At 46.2% G+C, this 21,709-nt stretch overlaps 1 long non-coding RNA gene across 1 annotated transcript; it reads left to right on the top strand.

Annotated features, from left to right (window-relative positions):
• Positions 1-525: 525 nt before the first annotated feature.
• On the top strand, positions 526-20,495 carry LOC146871861 (uncharacterized). Its single transcript, XR_014981176.1, has 2 exons — positions 526-583; positions 19,629-20,495. It is a non-coding gene; the product is annotated as an uncharacterized LOC146871861 (long non-coding RNA).
• Positions 20,496-21,709: the final 1,214 nt, after the last annotated feature.

Here is a 21,709-nt window from a genome sequence, read left to right as displayed (position 1 = left end):
AATGTATATGTACTGTCCATTTGTTTTGTTTTTTCATTTTGTGTCTAGCTGTAAGTTTGTACAGATGTAAATATTGTCTATTTGTCCTTGTATTGTACCGATTGTTACAGATGTATGTCAAATTGTTTGACACATTTATTCTAACGTCCAAGCAGGTGTTGCACAGGAACCAAAAGTCTTGATGAAAGAGTTTAAATAGTCTTGCTTTGTATTTAATTACTGTCCAGGGATAAATAAAAAATCCAACTGGAAAAAGTATGTCATATTGATGGTGTCAGAGGTACTCGTATTTTTCACTTTAGTATTAGATTCCAACCTCTGTACTCCTTAATAGAATCATTCCCCTGTATGTTTATCAATTTGAAATAACTGCAAATATCCTTCGAGAACGAGGTTGGCAAGAAACGTGGTTGGCGGAGCGGAAGGTGTGTCTCAAAAGAGAACAAACGTGCCAATTACAAAATGGCTGCACGTTTTAGACGTCCGGCCGGATGGTTCACGGCACGTCTGTGTAGGCAGCGTATAGGAGCAGGCATGCAGCGCGGCATTCAAGACGTGAGAGGACTGCAGGGCAACAATGGTGGTAAGAATGCGCGCGCTGTGGGGAGCTCATGCCAGCATTTAAACAAGCATTTACAATGCAATGGTCTCGGCCTTGTTAAAGTTAGAGCTATTGGCATTGCTCATGACAATGCCGTTTTTTTAAATGTTTAAAAACAAAAACATAAACAAAAATAATGTCATGAGCAATGCCAATAGCTCTAACTTTACCAAAGCCGAGACCATTGCATTGTAAATGCTTGTTGCCGGTTTCCTCGGCTGGGTTAGGAAGAAATCCATCGTTTAAACTGTGTAATAAGGAATCAATGGTCCTTGACTCCTGAAAACAATTGTATATATGAGTTTCCGTTGTAAATACATTGGTTTCAGATTTTTATTTGGGGGGGGGGGGGGGGGGCGGATGTCGGTGGAGAAGTTTTGTCTCCTTGGAAAGATTAAAGAAAAAACATGAAATCGATTGCTTTAAAGTGTTTCTAGCTATCTGGCTGTTGCTGGAACACATGCCTCCTTCCTGATGGGGGGCAGGGGGGCAGTCAACCACTGCATCTGGCAAATGTGTTAAAAAAACACACCAGTGACTTAAAGGAGACAAAACGTATTTTTCCTACTATGCATCGCAGATGCGTTACTAACAGTGTGCATTATTTATTTTTATATACAGGATTTCTTTTTTCATTTGTTTTGTACGTCTTCTTCTTTGAGATGCGGTGATATTCTTGCAGAGGGGGAGGGAGGCGCAAACAAGCCTTGTGCTACGCCACATTTCCCAACCCCAGAAGCATTTAAGAAGAGTGAGACTGTTTATTTACACTGTGTTTCTCCTCCCCCGCCCCATACAGAGTTGCCTTGATTACTTTTCACTTCGTACCAGCTTGTTTGCTCCATTAATCTCTCCGAGTGGGGGTGGTGGCGAGGCCGGCCAAATTAACCAGGGCAAAGAAACTTTAAGCCTACCCCCTCCCAACTGTATGGCGAAATCGTGTTTTTAACCTCAATGTAGGTTTCTGTTTAATTGTAACGTTGACTTCTTTTGTTGAAGTTCGTTCTGTAACGCGCATCTATTGCAGGCTTATAACGATATTAAAACTACACTTAATCTGTGACAAGAAAAACGTATACCTTTTATTTCAACATACGAAACGTGGTTGCATGATTTTGCGTGAAGTCATTCAATGAATGGTGGAAAAAGTGTCTACGTTAGGGAAAAAAAGATTAATAAATCAAAATTTTATTTACCGTTTCGGTTGCATCTGAGTAACTACTGAGGGTTTCTCGTTTACATGCAACTGAAATTTGGGGGAACTGGGACTGTAACCTCGGTGGGATAAAGAGCCAAATCGGCCCTGCCAGATTAGAGCAAACATGCATCCCTAAAATTAAAACTAATCTGCGTTGAGCCACTAAAGTAAACAAACCTACCATACAAGCTAGGGCAGGGTTAGTAAGTACCCAAGCTCAAATATGCAATGCAAGCAGCTACCGTAGAGAGATAAACATGGCTTGCTGCATCTCGGGGACACTTAAGAACAATCTTCACATTGAGAAATCCCCATATACCTCCGCGAGACTCAGGCTGCCTGCACGCCACTAAAATGAAAGTCTGAGAATGGCAGAGGAAACAACGTAAGCATAGAGAAATACTGCTTTATCTGAAAACGAAGTGGGGAAAAACCGGTCATATTTTGGAAAATTGCCAAACAGGTCGGCGTTCCTTCGCATATCCGAGTCTAACTGCGCGACGCCCACTTCTCTGTGGACGTATGTCGACAGAGAAGTAGCTCACTCACTGGCAAAGCAGAAGTGGCTCAGATGGCTTGATGCTAAGGAAAATCTCAACCTTATTTGTCGGTTTCATCAAAGAAAGCAGAAGCACTTGTGACAGCTTGGCACTAAAGAATATCCCAACTGCATTTAATGGTTCCATGTAAAGAAGGTAAAGTGCCTGTGATGTCTTGGTGCTAGAAGAAACGCTCAACCACAATATGCAGTTGTGCATCCCAGACCCTTCACCGAGTTCACCGCTCTAATCCGGGGGGGGCGGGGGGGGGGAGACTATGATGTGGTTTGGGTACTTGTCTTGAGTCTGGGCCTGAGGAAGATCCAGCAACAAAAATGTGTTTCTCTGCATTGAGTACGCCGTGTGCATCTTCTGTAGAAGCGTGCCTCTGCTGCGCTGCGTCTCGAGAACTGAAGACTCGAACCTGCACATAAACTGACACCTTGGGTTCCTTTGTGAGAGCCAGTGGGGCTGGCTCTAAGTCTGTTGAGCTGTTCTTCAGAGTCCACACACCAGTAGGAGCAATGTCTCCTCCCTTATGTCCCAGTGCATCAGTGTGGTGGTTGTTTACACCCTCAGGGCACACTGCACATCCAAGGTTGGGGGAGGAAAATAAGTAATACGAGGCAGCTATAAACAGGTTACATAAGAACGTCAACCCTTTACGTACATTAGTAGTGACAGAACTTCAGCATGGGATAGAAGGAGGAGATAGTGCATATCAGCCATTGGACGGCCTAATTGTATTATGAACTGATTTCTGGCTTACTACATGTGGAGGACCTTGGAATAACACCAAAACAGAATTATTCCCCACCGATAACTATGTGCATTGTGTTATTTTGACCACCTCATTTACTATGTAAGTTTTAGCTGTGTGTCGGCAATAAAGTGTTTTTCTTCTTCAGTAATCAATGATTTATTAGTTGTGATGCGATGTTAAATAGAGTTTCATCCCACACTGCCTCCCTGAGAAAGTCTTGGGATACTTGTCTTTGCTGCCGAGAGAACAGAGGGCTAAAGGGGTGTACTCGGTGCCCAGTTTTGAGTCGAACTGTGTGGTAAAGCCTAAGGCCACCAGTGGTGAAAGGCTGCCATTGTGGGTTACATTTGAAGCCCAGGGACTCCTGAATGCGCCTCAATGATTCCCACAGGGTTGGGCGTTCAGGTCCGTTTTTGTGCTGCCCCTATGGTTGGTCAGTGAGACATTCTGCGAGGTTTACATATATTCAATGGGTGACACCGCTTACTGGCTGAACCTAAAAAAAACAGAATAGAGGTACCACCAGGTGCGTTTTACATTGATGATAAACTAAACAGTGAAGCTACGTTTAAAACGCATACACCACATACTTGTTGCAGTCACGTCACTATGCTAATAAAAAGACAGGAATACATCATCGCGGGTGCAACGCTTTAACTCTTTACCGCGTGTCCAAGGCCGGGAGAGGCTACGAGTTTCTGTGGACGGGCTGCTAGCCCTGTTAGGTAACAGAGATAGTAGTGCGGTTTCTCTGTCACCGGTACTGCGCGTCGGTGGGTGAGTCAGAGATCTGCTGACGTCACGCGTGTGCTGGAACGCGCTCCTCCGTACACATTGCTCACTGCCCGGTATCACTGCTCTAAGGTCTCGTGACTCACTATCGCCTACTGCCTGCCAGACTCTCTTCCGGGCCCAGCGTGCTCCACTTCCGCCCAGCCAGGGAAGCGTGGCGGCCACCGTCGGATCCCGCCTCCTGCGATTCGTGATAAGCGTGCGAGCCACCGCCGGGCTCGTAACTAGGAGGGGAGCCGACGGAAGTCCCTGCACCCCGGGGGGTGGTGGAGGATTGAGGAGGGGATTAAAGCAAAGGCGTGTGGATTAAAGTGTCCCGCGTTTAACACCTATCATAAGAGACAGTGTTCGTAAGGTGTGTACATTTCGAGCCAACTGTAGAAAATATAGTTTCCATGGAGGGAATGAGATGAAAAATAAGGGCAGTCCACACAAATTATTAACACAATGCCGAGTCGTCCCTCAGAAATAAGACTAGGCGACGAGCCTGTTGTGCGTGGCAATTGTTAACCCGTATGGTTTGCTATCCCGGGCTTCTAATCGTCTGATTCTTTTACTGCCCCGCCCCCCTCAAGAATCTGTGTTTTTTCACTCGTATCTTTTATCTCTTCAGCCCGTCTCTGTACAGACTTTACGATTCCCTCGTTAGACTCACTTTCTCTGATAATATGTGTACTGTGGCCTCGCTATCTCGTAGTGTGCTTCTCTTATCTTTTTCTCTCTCAACCCTCGCTTTCCTCCGCACACCACCGCCTTTCTCCGAGGCAGGCAGAACAGAAATGCCTCGGAGAAACGCCGCGTCCTTTTCGGATTCGGGGGCGTGTTTTGCTGATGTCTCCTCCTTGAGACTTCTCGCAAAAAACACGCCCCCCCATCCCAAAAGGACGGGGCCTAATCGGAGTGACTGACCTCTTCTCCAGTGGCTGGCCAGCATTTACGAGGCCAGCCAATGGAGAACAGGGGAGAAGAGGGGCGGGTTCAAGCCCCTCTTCTCCAAGTCATTAAATCTCCGACTTCCGGTTCTGCCTTTTGGCAGACCGGTAGTCCTCGACCTAAAAATACTGTTGAACTGTCACTGAGGGTACAGCAATAATACATAGCAAAATTTGTCAGAACAAAAATGTACTTGCTGCCAACATAGTGAAAGTACAAAAGACGCTGCAATACATGCAAAATTCATTAGCGAGAGTTATTTTCATGGGTATAGGCAGGCTCCCTTCAGTTGCACTCCCAGACAGCCGATTTGCCAACAGTTTACAGTACACCAACACAGGTTTATTCCACAGGTCTGATGGCAGCACCTTCCAAACAGAATAACAATCTCACTTTCAGTCATTTAAAAAGTTGGTACGAGACAAATTCCTGATGGCAGCACCTTCTAAACAGAATAACAATCTTACTCTCAGTCATTTAAAAAGTTGGTACGAGACAAATTCCTGATGGCAGCACCTTCTAAACAGAATAACAATCTTACTCTCAGTCATTTAAAAATTAGTACGAGGCAAATAAAAGTACCAAGCACTTCAGCAGGACTTCAAGTTTGTAATATTGAATCCCCAAAATTCAAACCGGTTATCTGTTTGTTATCTGCAGGTATCAAGTATCAGATCATATGAAGTTCAATAAACATCCGATGTGAAGGCAGACTTTTAACATGTCCCAAGCAACATACCAACGCTCAACTTACTTCTGTAGGATGTCTGATGTTGAACACACCGGTGGGGCATTCAAAGCGTTGGGCAATGGGCGCAATTCAGTTCCTCTTAGTTTCTTAAGTAGTGCCTTCTTTGTAGTTTTGTCACGCGTAGTTCCGTTTCTACAATCGTCGCCAGTGTAACATCAAACAAGCATTGGCATAGCCAATAGGTCTCGCCTTTGGGACCTTATAAGTGTTTAGCCATGCAACAGTTGCATAACTAAACACTTATAAGGTCCCAAAAGTGAGACCTATTGGCTAAAGCGGACGTGCGGCCGCGAAAGTGATCGCGATCAAACATCAAGCAGCCGCAAAAGTGAAAATAATCGCGGCCAAGCATGTGCGCGCATGCACTGTAGCTCTAGGCTGGCCTGGTAGCACTTTTTGGAGCCCTCTCAAGCGCATGTGCTGGTTCAGGCGAGAACTAAAAAACATGAAGACAACTGATGAAGCAGCAGACGAGACCTTTGTTCTGTCCCGGGACAGACATTGATGTCCCCTAAAACGGAATCAAACATCGTCACTCTATAGAGGCAGCAAGAGGATGGAGACCGGAAACCAACCTCACCACCCTGAGCACCCCTTCATCGAAAAAAGAGGCACTCTAGAAGAAAGCAAGGGAGATGGTGACTGGAATGACCCTGGCAAGACAGGCAGAGGTCACAAATTGGGGTCGGGGGAGCATGGACGAGTACACGACCACACTGCAGACCTTGAAATCGTGGAACAGCAAGCACCTAGTTGAAGAGGAGACCAGCAGTAGATCAGACCCATCGGCAAACAGAGCTCCATGGATCTCAATCTGAGATCACCCTGGCAGTAACAGCAGCAGTGACAGCAGTGAGGCTCCCACGCAAGGCAACTGTGGCACAAGTTCTCGGAAAATCGACCTAGTTGGAATAAAGACCAGGTGATGCCTAACTGAACAGAGTAACAGACTTCTCAGCCCATAGGCATGCAAGGGAGCTACAGCCTAGGAACGGGCAGAATCCACAAGCATGATCGTGCCGGGAAAGGCACGGGGACTTCTACAGTTAGCTTAGATATCTGTGTGCTAATAAAGCATGGCGGCCACAGGATGCCCAGTATAGTTCATAGAGCCTCTGCCGAAAATCAATGTGCAACAGCAAGGGCACCAATGGCGTGATGTAAGTATACATTGTGACAAGTTCACTTAACATTTTTGAAGCCACAAATGGCTTTATTTTAGGTATCTCCTGCCTTAACTTGCCTTTGTTTGCTTCAGTATACTTCAATGGGGAAAATACATTCCCTAGATTTTATTTTAGCACGTATATACAAGCAAGAATACCTCTTGCATCACGTAGGATCGAACAGGAAGATACAATCAGATAGTGAATTCCACCAACATGAACAAGAATGGGAAAAACTAGAATAGCAGAGGTCTGCCAACCTTTAATAATGTTCTTACAACACTGCTGCACCAACAGCGAGTGATATCTGGCAATAATTTAAATAAATATTCTGTGTTACAAAAACAGAGACTCCTACCACTACGCCACGATCAGGACCTCGCTGAAAATGCAGCAGGGCACAGCTGCGACATGCAGCAGAGGGAAGCTGGAACTAGGGATCCACCCCAGCTGGCTAAGAAAAAAAAAGAAACTCATGCCAAAACAGAGGTCCAAGGAAGAACAAGTCATATGGAAGCGTAAAAATATGTACATAACGTATACGCTAAAAAAAAAAGTATCAGTCTCCATTATAAATCAAGAACATTAGCATATTTGCACGCAGTGCTAGTACAGGCCCCTTAAGTGACTGCTGCCATTCTGCCAGCTCAGAGTCCCACTGTATGGAAACGCAGCACATTTCCAAAGGTGCCAAATCCACTAGTTTGATGCCCAAGAGATGGGAGACACCAGCGCTGTGCACATCTATACATCCAGATATAAACAGACGGATGTTGACCTTGTACAAAATAAACCTAGCACTCCCATCGAATCTTACTTTATTTACCACTTATTAGCGATCTCCGGAACAGACCTTTGATCAAACCACTCGCTGTGTAGAAAGGAGGAGGTCACCCTTTGACTGGGCAGTCAGTTGCCAGGGCCAAAAGGGTTCTGAACAGTGAGGAGACCAAGAAATGGGCCAGACCTGACGTAACTCAGGTAAGCGTTCATGCAGAAGGTATGACCCCAAAATCTCTGAAGCCTCCAGAGGACTAGGAAACAAGTCCAGCCATTGAAACGACAATGACCCAGGGAGTGACCGCTGTTGCAGAGCTGAAGAACGCAGCCCATGCTGTGTAAATATGTTAGAAGCAGCAAAAAAGACATACAATACAGCCTCGCTAGAGAGTGCCATTTTGGGATGAGGTGAACTTCATGCCAGGTAGCGGAGGCGTGTGGAGCAGGCCAAACTACCACACCCAAACAGTTGCGCACAGGAAGGCCCATGCAGGACTAACGTGCCTCTACTGAGCGTGCAGCCCAAACACCAGGTGCCCAGTCCGGTCTGTGCTGGCACCTACTGTCCCAGTATGTGAAAAGCATGCTTTGTATAAAAAGTGATAACTGCCAAACCAGCTTACCGAGTTATGCTGTATTAGAATGTAGAAAAAATACAAGGGTGGTATCTCAGTTCCCTGGGACATTGCAGAATCTATGTCTAAAGACCAGAGGCATGCGTTTTACTGTATTTTGTTTATTTTGTTCATGATAAGTACATTATAACGATAGCAAGAGGCGAACCTCAGATTGCAAGGACTGGGGGAAGGAGGATATGTACAATTATACCCATTAAGAAAATCCAAGTTCTGAGGTTAACGCCATGATGCCATGGATGTGGTGTGCATTATCATACAGCATCTTGTTTCCAGATCGATGTGGCCACAAGGGCAGGGACCGGTGGCAAGAGCGAGACATACACCAGAGGGAAGCGGTGCAGGGACGTACCAGCGCCACAGGGGCAGCCTGGCCCTGCACTTTGGTGCTTGAGGAGGTCACATCGCTCAGGAGACAGTGGTTGAATGAGGGGGTTGTGCGGTCGGACGACTGCTGCAAGATTTACCAGAAACGCACTTAAAAACTGCAAAACCTCATATATATATATTTTTTTTAAATAATCATCTAACCTCGAACAGAAACGGCTAAACGTAAGGAGTTACACACAGTTACTAAATATAGGTTTAGCAACAGTTACGTAGCAACCAGGGTAGATAGCAAAAAGGTGAACCAGCAGCGCCACAGAAAGGGGACATTAGGCAAACTAATGGATGCTAATTGGGGGGGGGGGGAAAGTGCCCGTGAGCGGAAAGAAACATGGCGCCTAATGTATACCACGGTCAAAGGGCAAGAAACAAACGGACAGAAGGTCATAGTTTCTAGAAGTAAACACTGCGGTCCAATGATGACAACCTCATTGCACAGACTCGCTCAAGCACACATTTCCAGGCATGCGGAGCAGAACAGGATTAACGCGAGCGCGTTGTTCCTGTGACGGGCAGCCTGTGCATTCCATTTCCAATCACCTGTAAAGGTTGGGTCTGTGTACACACACACACAGTGTACCGCTGGGGCCACTGTTTGTATATGAAGCAAATGTTTCTAAATGGAAGCAAGAAAACACGAGGGACGGAAAGTGCCACAGTCCAATGGAAAGAGTAAACATTGCATTCATTGGCAATTAATTCCGTGTGTCGTTGAACAAAATTAACAAGCAAATCGCTGGGCAGAAAGGTAGGAAAAGCAGGAGCTTCTGAAGGAAATAGAGATACAGGGACTAACGAGGGTAAAGAGAATGTCTCCGTGAGCCTTGTGCTCGGCTGGCGCCTCGGGCATGTTTACTACGGGAACACATGGGAATGCAAAGCCATTAATCAATGAGGATGGCTCTGTCTCCCTTCACGCCCAGGGAGGAGGGAGATGCGAGCAGAGCATCAAAGGGCTGGGTGAGAAGGGAGGGGGGAATGCGAAAGTGAAAGTAATCGAGCAGAGCATCAAAGGGCTGGGTGAGAAGGGAGGGGGGAATGCAATGAGCAGAGGAGCAGCTGTGCACGTGCATGTGATCATGCACTCAAGGTTTAGGCCAGCCAAAAGACTGTGGGTAGCACTTTGAAAATAATCCCACATATAAAATGTCTCTTCGAGCCTTTGGCTCAGCGAGACCTAAAAATGAAAGATGGCTCCTTTGTTGCTGTGTCAGGATGTATGTTTATTCTTGGTAATCAAGTAATCAGGTACAGCATTTAGATAGGATAGATAATCCAGTAAAAGGACTCACCGGGAGCAGCTACCCTGCTGCTCAGCCTCCAAGATAACTGACAAGTACACTTAAACATACACAGAAAGAACAATACGTGACATCACAGAGACTGGCTGAGCAGCAGAGAACAAGACACTGAAAAAGGACAATGAAAAGGGAAAGCAGGATGCAACAAACGTCTATATGCTTTCCCTGGCAGATATCATCAGCAAACACAATGTCTGCATGGTGTCGTATGTCGACGACATACAACTGTTTATCACTCTTGTCCAGGATGAGGGTGAATCAGCAGCTAGGCTCAAATCCTGTATGGTAGAACTAGCCCAATGGATGAGTTCAAGTTGTCTTAAATTGAACACAAACAAAACCAGGGTCCTTATAGTTGGGAATCAACCCTTAATATGGTCCTCGGCCTGGTGGTCACAGACAGAAGGCGCCTTCCCAATCCCCAAGCCTAAAGTCAGAAACTTTGCAAAATGGTTTGAAGCACTACTTTGCTTTGACGACCAAATTGCATATTAAGCTGGGAAATGTTTTGCCATACTTAAAATGGTCGCAAAAATCTCTGACCTGCTCCCCATGCATGCAAGAAACGCTGTCACACAGGCACTCGTAGTCTCAAAATCGGACTACTACAACAGTTTGTATTTCAGAGTGTGCAAACACAATGTCCAGAAGCTGCAAAGAGTGCAAAATGCTGGCGCCCGCCTTCTCCTTAACCTTCCCAGACGAGCTCATGAGTTGCCAGAGCTACACTGGCTCTCTCTGGTGAAATGTATCAGTTTTAAGGCCATATGCCTTTGTCATAAAATCTTGAATAACAAAGGACCTCCAGATTTGCGCTACCTGGTAAGGCCCTACCTGCCTGGCCTCTGCCTGAGATTTGCGGACCCCGCACTCGCAATCATTCTGAGGGCAAGGAAAGACTTATTGGACAGCCACTCTTTCGGTGTCTGCGCAGCCAGACTATGAAACACCCTCCCTGTGCACTTAAGAGCCCTCTGAAGCCCCCTTCAAGATTTTTTATAACTTATTTTTATTACATCACTACATTATTGTCACAAAACATGCACATCTTACAATTCTCATAATCTGCCCATAAGGCCATTTGCGAGGTTTACATCTTGGCATATGTGGTGCACAAAGGTTTGCACACACTGGCGCAATTATGTGCAGCAATGTTCTATACAATCAGAAGGTAGGAGCACCATAGCATTATAGAAGAGAGGAGCAAAAGAAAGGGAGATAAAAAACAACAACTCATGGCAGCGACTAGTGACAGTATTATCAAATCATGATTACCACATATCTGTTCTTTTTAGGGCAGGGTATCATATGACCATTCGGGTCTACAGGCCAGTAAAGGGGGGATTCTTGTTACTCTGCAATAAACGTCTTTCCTATGTGTGGGGGACAGAACTGTCTACATACACTGCGTTTAGGAAAAAGCTTTAAACCTGTCTGTTTAGGTAAAGCTACCTTTCCTAGCCTCATTAGATCCTATCTGTTTGCACCTTTATTTTTCCACATTGCTGTCTATCTCCTTTCTCGTTTTTAATCCTGATCACCGCTGGATCCCCCTATGTTTCTGTCATGAGAATAATCCTAGCACCGGGACTCTCCAGCTGGAGTAAGCTGCACGCTTTATAAACCTAATAACATAACATAACATACACCTAATCTCCAAGGTCCAAATATTCCCTAATGTTCGAATTACACCCTATATCGAACCCAGGGGTCATGCGTATCATCTGTATCGTGCCCACCATTCCAAACGAACATCTCTCACTTCTTTCAGATATCAACAGTGTTAAGAAACCGGCAGCACTGAGAAAACCCTTTTAAACTAAAAAATAAGATCAAGGTGCTGGTCCTATATCACACTCAAGGCCTATGCATACCGTCTGTATCACACCCAACCTAAAGTGCTGACTTTCGAAAAAAGGTGGCCTCTGCAGGATCGCCACCGAGGCCACCTTGCGACTACTCAGGTCAGACACATAAAATAGGCAATATGTCAGATTTCTGTCAGTTCTCAGAATGCATTTTTGTGCCTCTTCCTAGTATGCCAAATGCCGGGACTAAGGATCAGGTGTAGCCTCTTATCCACTTGACGGTGGCTTCAGGACAGACCTCCGCCCTGCAGATTCAGCAGAACGTTCAATCAATTGTAGCGTCTGCTCACCTTCCTTGCTGGACAAATGTGAATATGTCTGGGCAGGGTCCTTTCCTTTGTCTGCAGTCAGATTCAAAGGACCAATCTCTCCTATCTGGCTCGCCAAAATGTTGCTCGAATATGAATTTACGTAGAAAAAACAAAAACAATAGGAGTTTGCCATAACAGGAACAGTTGGTTTAATTAAACACTACGGCCGGGAGTACAGCATACAGAAACGGGTCTGAAGACTGACTCAAAGTACAATCGATTTGAGTTTCATTATATACGTTTCTTGGAGCACCATAAAACAATTCAGGGATCCTTTTTAGGAAGAGGCATGTGGGCCTAGTCATGGAGTCTTAAGGTACTCCCACCTGATAACAAATGCAGGTGGGTCTCGTACTTGCGTGGACATAGTGAGGGTCAGTGGGTAGCATGTCCAGATGGCAGGCATGGTGAGCGCCTGATCAATGCGTTTGCTGTGTATGCTGTTTCCTGATTGGCTGAGTGTTTTTAACTTCTTGTGGAATCTAACTTTATAGTGTTTTGGGAATGCGTGCCACTCTGGCGCAATGTGTGCCCTATCTGGGCTAATCTCCCTGGACCATTGTGGTGTTGCTGCCTATCTGTGGGATTAATTTGGGTTTTACTTGTTCACAGTCTTGTTCTGATGATTACATGTCACCCCACGTGTGATCTGTCAATGAGTTGCCTCAGTCATATGCTATAGGGCCTGCCTGACCACGTATTTCTGACTTGTGGTTGATGGATAGGTCATTTCGGTTGATCTCGACAACAGTGATTTGATTTTGTTTTTATGAAAAAACACCATAGAATGAGGGCATTAACATATGAATACAGAAATCCAGATCATGAATAACGATAGAATCTTTTTATTTATATCAAATTTATATCAAAAAGGGAATAAAAAATCATCATAAATATGCATTTCAATAATTGTATCAAACAAATTCAATAAGAAAGGACTTTTATGTTGAATATGACATAACAACTGTTAGATCTGGGGGTCTCTAGTTGGCAGAGGTAAGCACCTTAGACCAAATAGGGACCCTTGCTTCTAGTCAGGGTACAGGGACACACACGGTAGATAACCCCTGCTCACCCTCTAGGTAGCTTGGCTCGAGCAGACAGGCTTATCTCCAAGGCAATGTGTAACGTATTTGCAAGTAACAACCACAATGACCCCCCCCCCGGTACACCACAAATGTAGACCACACAGGTGAGTATATCAAAAATATAACTTTATCTAGTGTAGCAGGAGAAAAGACGATCACTTACAGGGTAATTGCACATAAGCTTAATGGTCGCACTAGGTTACTAGGAAGTTTCTTCTATGCTAAGAACAGTCTCAAGTCTCTACTCGCTATCATAGGGGGTATTACAGCAGGGCTGTAATACCCAGTCAGCTCTTCTCACCGTGCGCGTCAAGATGCAGCTTCAGCGTGGGCAGATTCTTTCTTGACAACCCCGGCCTGTCCCGTCTGCCCTTCCGCCCGCTCTCGACAATCCAACGAGCGGCGGGAAGGCAGTGCGGTCCTTCTCTTCCTGGGTTCACAGGCTGGGGGCACGCTGGAGGCACTCGCTGCTCCTTCGATGAAGACGGGTCACGCGGGTGACTCGGGCACCACTCCGCCGGCTTCTCGGGACGTCCTGATGTCACTGGCCAATCCCAGCGCGGCTTCAGCGAGGGGGGGCTCGATCCTCTCAACCAATGAGAGGGCAGCGGCTTCTCAGGCTGTCTCGATGATGCTGGCCAATCCCAGCGCGGCGTTAGTGAGGGGGCTCGATCCTCTCAACCAATGAGAGGGCAGCGGGCTCGATCTTCGCTTTGGGAGCATTGGCAAGGTACGGCGAGATTGCGGGGCGATGTGCGGCCCTCAGACGGTGCAAAACTCTGACGGCAACAGGGATTAGAGGGTGCTGGACACGGCCGGGCCGCCCTCAGGGTCTCCGTTGATGGTGCAAGGCAGGATTCACGAGGGGGGGCCACACAGTCCTCCGACCCTCGCAAAAGCCGTGTGTCGATGCGCACACCGATCGGGAGTTTCAGCAGTCATTGGCAAGTTTACGCTCCAGGCCGGTACAGCGCGATCTTAATAGCGTAGTTCAGTTTCTGGGGAACCTTTTAACCCTGGGTTCCAGGACAGGAGGCCAGCTCTTCTCAGGCCCTTGGAGATTCAGTTGTAGACACAGCACACAGCAAAGTCTTAGTAGTTGCAAGTAGGCAGGGGCACAGCACACAGCACACAGCAAGCCCTTCTTCTCTCCTTCAGTTGAACAGCGGAACAGGTCAGCCCTTGGAGCACACAGCAAGGCAATCTTCCTTCAGTTCTTCAGCGGTCCTTCTTCTGGCAGAGGTTCCTCTTGGACGTAGAATCTGAAAATCTGTTGTCAGGGGTCCTATACTTATACCCCTAAAAGTCTTTGAAGTCTTTGTGCAAGCGGGTCCTGAACCCGGTCTGACCCAGTTCTGGGTGTTGCTGGAGCACTTTGTTTTCCTGGCTTCTTCTTTCCTTTCAGAGTGAGGGGCAGAGTCGTCAGCCGCCCAGCAGGAGGTGGAGCCAGCAGTGTGGCAGGCAGGCACAGCCCTATTCACTCCCAGGTGCTATCTCCTCCCTCCACTCTACTTGCAAATGTATTCATTCAGCAAAGGGCTGACTCATCCAACCTCCTGGGGGCTCCCCAGCCCCTGTCACTCTCAAACCAGACAGTCAATCCACAAGCATGCCCAGACACACAGAAGGGTCAGACAAGAGAACAGCTACTCTCTAAAAAGTACTGTTCTACAACTCAGGATTTAAAAACAACCTCTCCTAAAAGATGTGTTATTAAATGCTGAGCTCAGGGATATCAAACACTCATGTCTTATCTTGTTCCTATGAGAAGATAGGCTGATGGCCATTGGCACCAGCCTCCCCCATGTTAGCCTATGGAGCAAGATAACCTTGCAGCAGTGAACACACAAAATGGCCGCTGTTGACTACCAGAGCATGATACCTGCACTAGTACATGCTCTACCTTTTACATACATTGCACCCTGCCCAGGGGGGTACCTTGGGCCTTCCATAGGGATGACTGATGTGCACAAAAAGGGAAGGGTTAGGCCCGGCCAGTGTGGACACTGGCCGGGAGGACATGGCAGTCCAGGGACTGCAGGCAGGCCTGCGGTGGCAGGCCTGAGACACCGTTTAGGGCTACTCGTGTGGGTGGTGCAATCAGCGCTGCAGGCCCACTAGTAGCATCTGTCATCACCAGCCCTGGTACACACAGTGCACTTTACTAGGGACTTCATGGTGATACAAATATGCCAATCAGGCATATCCAATCAATACGATATTTTACACAGGGAGCACTTACACTCTGGCACTGATTAGCAGTGGCAGAGTGTCCAAAGCATCTAAACCAGCAAAAACGAAATCCAGCACAGCATCAAAAATCCAGGTAGCAGAGGCAAAAGATAGGGGAAAAACCCACGCCAAGGATGTCAGGTCTAACAACAACCCTATCACTCAGTCATACTTATTCATTCAACCTTCGATATTATTCGATTGTGCATAGGATTCAATATTGCATGAACATAACAATGAAGTCACAGATTTATTAAATGTTCTCATAAAAGGAGTGTTTCCATCTATATATTTATATACTAATGATCACACTGCTTTCGTATAGGATAGCAAATATTCTTATAAACATATTGGCAATGAAAAGTCACGGTTGTTTTGTCAATGGTCAAAATTGTTGAGAACTAAGTTTTCATCTTCATCATGGCTTGTTGAATTACGCACGTTTCGGCTTAACAGCCTTCATCAGGAAGCCATGTATACTAGAGACCTATAACGATGTATATATTAAAATAGATCTGGGTTAGGGTCTGTAAGCCCTCCAAAATATTTAGTTACTTTAGTGAGTGCGTCACAGGTAAATTGTGCCACCTAATTGTCCCATCATTGTGAATAGATGATCAGTAAAGTGGTCAGATAAAACTCCTACTATATATAGTACACCTTATATCCCAAATTTGCAATGGAACTGCTTCATAGTAATGAATAGATCCAACCCCATGTGAGAAAGCAGTGAAGATTAAAAACAAGATGCCAGAAAAATAGTCTCAAGATTTTTCAACCAGAGCTAAAGATTATATAGAGAATAGGCTTCTCAGCCTGAGAAAAAGAATACAACTATAAAGGTAAAGGGCGGCCCAGCTCATGTAGCAGCCATAAATTGCATTTTAAGAAAATTGCATCTATAAAAAAGGCTTACAATAATTGTGAAAAGGAGGGAGGGGAAAGAAAAAAGGGGAAAATGTAATAATAACATGACTAAATTATACTATATAGGAGTAGGAGAGCTTGATGCACTATAAAGCATACCATCACTTTAAGGAAGAACAGCTGTAAAAGAAATGTAATTATAACAGAGAAAAGAAAGAAATTATATAAGCAAGTACACAAGTGAATGAATAAATAATATACCAATAAAAACCAATCATGATGGTTTGGGGACTTCTTTCAGTGATGGGTGATGTTGGGTACATTTTTGTGCAGATGTATCCAAGAAAATAGTCACAGGGGACCATATGTGTGACATAGGGGAGACATATGCACGATCCAGTTGATGGTTGTAGCAGACACTATACCACCAAGCTTGAAAGGAAAGTTGTATGGATTGTTTCCAATTTTTTGTTACTAGTTGGAGAGCAATTCCAATTAATAAATCCACAACATCAGTGTTATAAGACAGGGTTTGTCAGTGATCAGACAATGTACCCAGAAAGATGTTGATAGGGGAAAAGGAGAAATGAGTGTGAAAGAGGACATTGATTTGGGACCATACCTTCAGCCAGAATTGATATGTGGGGGGACATGTAAAAAGCATGTGGTATAAGTCAGCGTGAGGAGTGTTACATGACCAGCAATTTGAGGAAAGTGTGGGTTTGAATTTGTGTAGGGACATTGGAGTACACATAACTCGATTGTATATAAAGAAAAGTGTTTGCGTCGAGGAGAAAGGAGGCTAGCCATTTAAGTGCCAAGGAGCTGACCCCACAGCTGCACAGTCGTGGAAGTAATAAACTATGAGAGATGGTGTCAAAAGTTGCACTTAGAGCCAGCATGATCAAGGCAGCAGTATGACATTTGTTTGCCACGGCTCTGAGCAATTCTGAGGCCAGGAGCAGCATTTATTCAGTGTTGTATTGAGCACAGAAACCAGATTGAGACTCTTGCAGCAGATTTTTGTCTTTGATGAAACGAGTTACTTAGATAATGATATGCTTTTCTGAAGGTGTAGCTTGTGTAAAGCCAAGAAGGGCCTGTGGTTATCAATTTGTTCCTGTTTCTATGTAAATTGTAATCTTTGTCCCAGAGCCGATATTGACAGACTATCAGGCTCACTTAGTCTTATGTACCGCACAGAGTCTCACCTTGTCATCGGGTACCATGAGCTAAGGAGCAGGCTAAGGGTTTTTAAGGTAAAGTCATCATTTTTTCTCTGTCATGTTTTTTCTCTCTTTTTCTTCATTGTGGTTATTAATTGATGGATTCTTGATGTTGGTATGCTGGTAAATTGTTGCAACTGCATTTTTGTATTGAGTGTTGTATTTTGTTAAAGACTCAATGTGCTTATGAAGGAGTTGCCAATTCTTACAATCTTACGGCCCTGGGAGAACTATTCCCCGACTGCCCAGATGTAGGAAGTATGACGCCTGAAGAAACCATGACTGACTTTCTAGATAGAATGAGGGAACGGTAGGGACAATAGATAGGACAGCCATGGCCCGAGACGGATCCCCAGGTGACATTCTATAACATACTGAAAAAGGGCTGCCTGCCAAAATACAGAGTGTATTGGACAGTGTAATAGGGTTAGACATCAAACCCTGGTGGGAGATACAGGCCCACAGATTACATTATTACAGAAACAGGAAAAGGACAGGGAAAAACAGGAGCAAGCCCAGAGACACACCGCCAAGTTGGTCCAACACACATTGATAAAGACTGCCCTCGCGTGGCTGCAAACGTACAAGTGGCACCTGTCTTGAAGGGGGCTCACCGCAAAACCGCAGAAGGTTTCAACCTTGTTATAATGGCAGAGGCCAGGGAGGTTGACAGCAGCTGGACCTCAGAGAATGTTATTATTGACACCAAATGGGTCACATAGCCGACTGATGACGCTTAAAAGCATATCATGAACAGAGGTCAATAAATGTGGGCCAGTCCCTGCAAAATCCCCATCCTCAAAACCAGGCCCAAGGTAACCCAAATGCACCTTACCCTCAGCCGCAGGGAGGTCAGACAGCCACTGCACCACCGCAGCAGGAATCGGGTGGTTGGTCAAATACTTGGCAACAGCAGCAACAGATAGGGACCCTAGCCCAACAAGGACAACAGCACGGATAACTAACTGTATGGGGAGGCAATGCCTTTACACAATTGCAAAATCCACCTATACAGTAAACTCAAATCCCCAATTCGAAACATCCACTTCATGCACACTTCAAAACTCATTTTAAAAATAAAGACAAGAAAGGCAACATTAGGAATTCAAGCCTTTAGTTGCACTGGGGAAATCCAGGGCTGCTGTATGTTTTGTCAATCGTGAATCCATACTAGAGTCTGCCATTCAGGTGCCTGCAGGGGCATGGGCCCCACTCTGCTGCTGATACCCCATGCCGGGGTGGCTGGTCACGCCCTGGCTGGAGGTCAGTTTGATGAGGGGGCAGGACGGCTCCTCATCCAGTGCATGAAAGCAGGCACGCAGGCCCCCTCACCCGAATGCAACTATTAATTAACTAGATCAAATAGAAACCGCTCTCAGCTCCAGCCCAGGACCAAAATCCCCTTATGGCTTGTGGTCCCAATTGCAGCCAGCAGCCTCCAGGCCAACGAAGGCTCCTTTTCAGTTCCAAAAAGAAGCAAAGTTACAATGTCTGGAGCCAGGTTTCCCCCACACTCAGGATGACGAAGACTCCATAACATCCATAGCACACGTACAAACTCCAACCGTTTGCAAAGCACTGCATGGCGCTGAATCATCCCAGTCCATTACCCGTATTGAGTGAATTTCTATGAGCTCTAGCCTCGCACCGGGCTAGCCATTAAGCAACAGTCTACCTCCTCCTTTCCTGAAAGTGTTTTAAACATCCAAACCCTGCTCATTGTGTCATGTCCCTCCAAAACAAACAAAAGTAGGATGTCACGGGATAGAAATCCCTAGCAACAGCCAGGGACAGCAGGTCCAAATATCTTGGGTAGGCCGTCGCTGGAGGGAAAGGGGGTGCCGGGAAGGAGAAAGTCCACAAAATTCCATCACATATCTGTGCCAAGTACTCAGAAATATGCTCACTGTCATATAGAGATCAGGTGAAACACACACTAGGCCTTACAAACACCTCCAAGGACAGAAAATAGTTCTATTTCGGACACCACCACATCAGGAACACTTGGGGGACGCAGGACAGCTCTCTGACCCCTCCGGTACACAACAATAGGAACGAGCAAATCAAATGGAAACCAAGGGAAATGCACAAAAGATCAGTAAAAAGAAGTCCAAATTTAACTGTGACAACGTCAGGGGGGACCCCGGACCAATCCTTAGTCGGTCACCCCTGTCTTCTCTTTCCCCACAGCCTCACAGGGACCTGTCTCACACGCAATGGTGGAACACCGAAGAGGAGGCACAAAGAAGCGACTGTTTCTTTAATTGGGCGGAGTTCGGAGAATCCGGACCAGGCCCCCTTTGTGACGTCGACACCCCGGAACCAGAAGTAGCGGGACAGGAGAACAAGCCGGTGTGTGTTACACCTGGAGGAGCGGAGTGTGGAGCAGAGCGAAGCGATCGGGAGAGCAGAGGAAGCGGAGCAGGACGAGCGACTGGAGAACGAGGAGGAGATCAGAACAGCGGAGGAAGTGGACGAGTGACTGGAGGTTACGGAGGCGAACCGGAGAAAGACGGAGGAGGAGGAGACCAAGAACACGGAGAAAGCAGAGGAAGAGACGAGAGCAGCGCGGATGTCCAGAGGGCTGAGCCAGGAGGCCACCGTACCGGCGAATCCCCGTGCCACACTTCAAGGGAAGTGTGGCTACAACAGGTACGGGGCCGAATCAAAGCCTGGGTGGGAGGAAGGGGTTTTAAACCTCCTTGACCCTAACGTCTACGGCTCTCAGTGCGCACCCTACCCCTGAGCACTTTTTTTCACTCACAGTCTGGGTCGTTTAATAGAGAGCACTGCGTGATCCCTCACCCCCCTTCCCTATAAACCGGAACGTACTTCCAGGAACCTGATTCCCCCCTATCTTGTTTCTTTCTTCCTTGGGCCGCCCACGCCTCCGGAGAACTCGTCAACGAACCGGCAATCTGGAGAAGACTCGCCCCTCGAGAGAGAGAAGAGGTCGTGTCAGCCCAGAGCCACGCGGTCCAGATCTTCCCCTACCTTATTATCGAAGTACTCGCCTGCACAAACGTTCCGTGAAGGCAATAAAATCCACTGAAAACACCTCTCCTGTGCCCGTGTCTCCTTGCGACCCGCTACATTAACCTAAAAAGAACGCTCTAGAAAAAGGGTGTAGTGAAGACACATGGTGCTACTAGGGAGGGTCCCACTGCAAGCCACGTGCCGGGACTAGAGGGTTATACACGTGACCCCAAAGCACATTGCAATCCCCAACAACACCTAATTACGGCATGCCCCCTCTCTGTACATCACACTGAGCACATGTAGGTCAAAAGGCACCCCCCACAAACACACTAGGGAAGGTAGGATGTTAGAAGTCTATTGACACCCATTAAATATTAGTTAAAACAGCCGAGATCATCCACATGCTTTTGACGACCACCCCTTAACGAACATCCTTTTCTGTCATAGTGAGGGGGGAGAACCGATGACCCGTCAGACTAGAATTAAGGTGACCCATGAATAAATACCCTGGGTTTAAAAAAGAAAAGCAGAAACATTAGACACCCCGATTGGGGCCACCTTTTGGTGCCTCACTAAAACAGCACATATGAATATAAAAGCACACCCTAAAAAGAAAGGCACAGGAATACCAGATAATGATTGATGATTATACGTAACAATGAAAATATGTTTTGATCTTGATGAACAAACGCTCTTATCCAACAGGTCCGCAATCAAGCCACCAAAGTGCACCACCCTTACAGCAGCTAACCATCTCTGCGGAGACCACTTCCGTAAATCTAACAATACACAAGTGTGCAAATCAAAGACCACAAGCTTTTTCCAAAAACTTTTTGAACTCTTCCAAAAGTAAAGAAACGTCAGATCACCAGAGGACAAAAGACATCATCCCTGGATTCATCCCCAAGACCTGCAATGTTCAGTAAGTTATGTATTATTGGACAATTGTATACCCTCTATTTACTGAGGGTGTGGCCGCATCCATACGTTGCCAAAGATCTGCCTAGTCAAATGGAGTCCACCCCTACATTTGCACAGAGCTTGCGTAGAGACCTCTCTCATTTCACTTATAATTACACTGAAGCCAACACTAGCATCCCACATGCACTACACAAGGTACTCCTAAAAACACATCAGCAATTGACCGCCATGGGAATCAGGCATCTTTTCGCTGATACCACATTCAGTAGGCGCAGACAAGTTTTACTTGTCCCAAGAGATAGCCCCCGAAAAAGATAAATGCCTTCTCCACTTGTACTTATGTAGAATTAGGGCCAAGATACAACCCAACA

The sequence above is a fragment of the Triturus cristatus genome, chromosome 1_1 (genome assembly GCF_964204655.1).
Source record: "Triturus cristatus chromosome 1_1, aTriCri1.1, whole genome shotgun sequence".
In the NCBI taxonomy this organism is placed as follows: Eukaryota; Metazoa; Chordata; class Amphibia; order Caudata; family Salamandridae; genus Triturus; species Triturus cristatus.
The sequence above is the reverse complement of the archived record's forward strand: the minus strand, read 5'-3'. Positions and strand labels throughout refer to the sequence as shown.